Here is a 1,054-nt window from a genome sequence, read left to right as displayed (position 1 = left end):
TTTCTCTCATCTCACGTACAGTGCAGTGTACAGTACGTATCAATAGCGAAGATCCCCGTTTTCTCGAAATAGAACATTACTTCACTTCTCTCATTGGTTAAAACTGACGTCATGAGAACGATCACTCCGCCCTTCAGCTTTTATTAGTCTGCCCCGAAGACTAGCTTTACACGAAAATCCGGTAAAGTTACTCGGATTTGGAAGCAGATTCATCTCGGAATATTACGAACTGCAAACATGGTAATTATAACTTGAAAGTTAGTGATTTATGATCAAGTGACTTCCATGAAAAGTGAAGTAGGTCTATTTTATGACATTGTACTAAGTAAAATGGGGAACCAAGTAAAATGTAGTACAATGTACACGTAGTAAAACAAAATAGGGACTAAATTGTAGACTAACATAAACAAGTTACCCAGTACACGTGGAGGCGAGTGCGACTAGTCAACAAAAGCTCACCATCGCAGTTAGTACGCGTCACGACGTGAATTTCACAACACACATGGGTTGCTTACTTCACTGCTATAATTACCCTCTTCTCTCTGTGTGAAAATATAGGTCTTTAGCATCTGAAGATTTTTTTTTTTACAGCCGTGTAAAGAAGCAAACACGCAAGTCTGCAAGAATCTTCAGCTAATTGAAGGAGGCTGTAGATTCTTCTACAAACACGTCATCTATCAAATAATAATAATAATAATAAATCATTTATTAAGCACAGAAACTATGTCTATATATTCTACTGCGCTTCAAGAGCTCTTAAATTCCTATGTTGCACAATGCTGCATGGGAAGTACAAGAAGAAATAAGCCCATGCTAAAACAAAAAAAAAAAAAAAAAAAATCACTTTTGATTTAAAACTATCTAAAGTCTGACAGTTCCGAATGTCTAATGGTAATCTATTCCACAACCTAGGGGCTGCACAAGAAAATGATCGGTCACGTAAGGTAACTTTTGTTTTGATTTGGGGTATCTGCAATATCAATCTATCATTTGTACTGCGGAGATTATGGCTATGAGTCTGAGATTTAAAGTTCAATGATTCACTGATATAACT

This window comes from Diadema antillarum, unplaced genomic scaffold (genome assembly GCF_040938485.1).
Source record: "Diadema antillarum isolate AM-2024a unplaced genomic scaffold, OU_Dant_1.0 scf00000109, whole genome shotgun sequence".
NCBI classification, from domain to species: Eukaryota; Metazoa; Echinodermata; class Echinoidea; order Diadematoida; family Diadematidae; genus Diadema; species Diadema antillarum.
The sequence above is the reverse complement of the archived record's forward strand: the minus strand, read 5'-3'. Positions refer to the sequence as shown.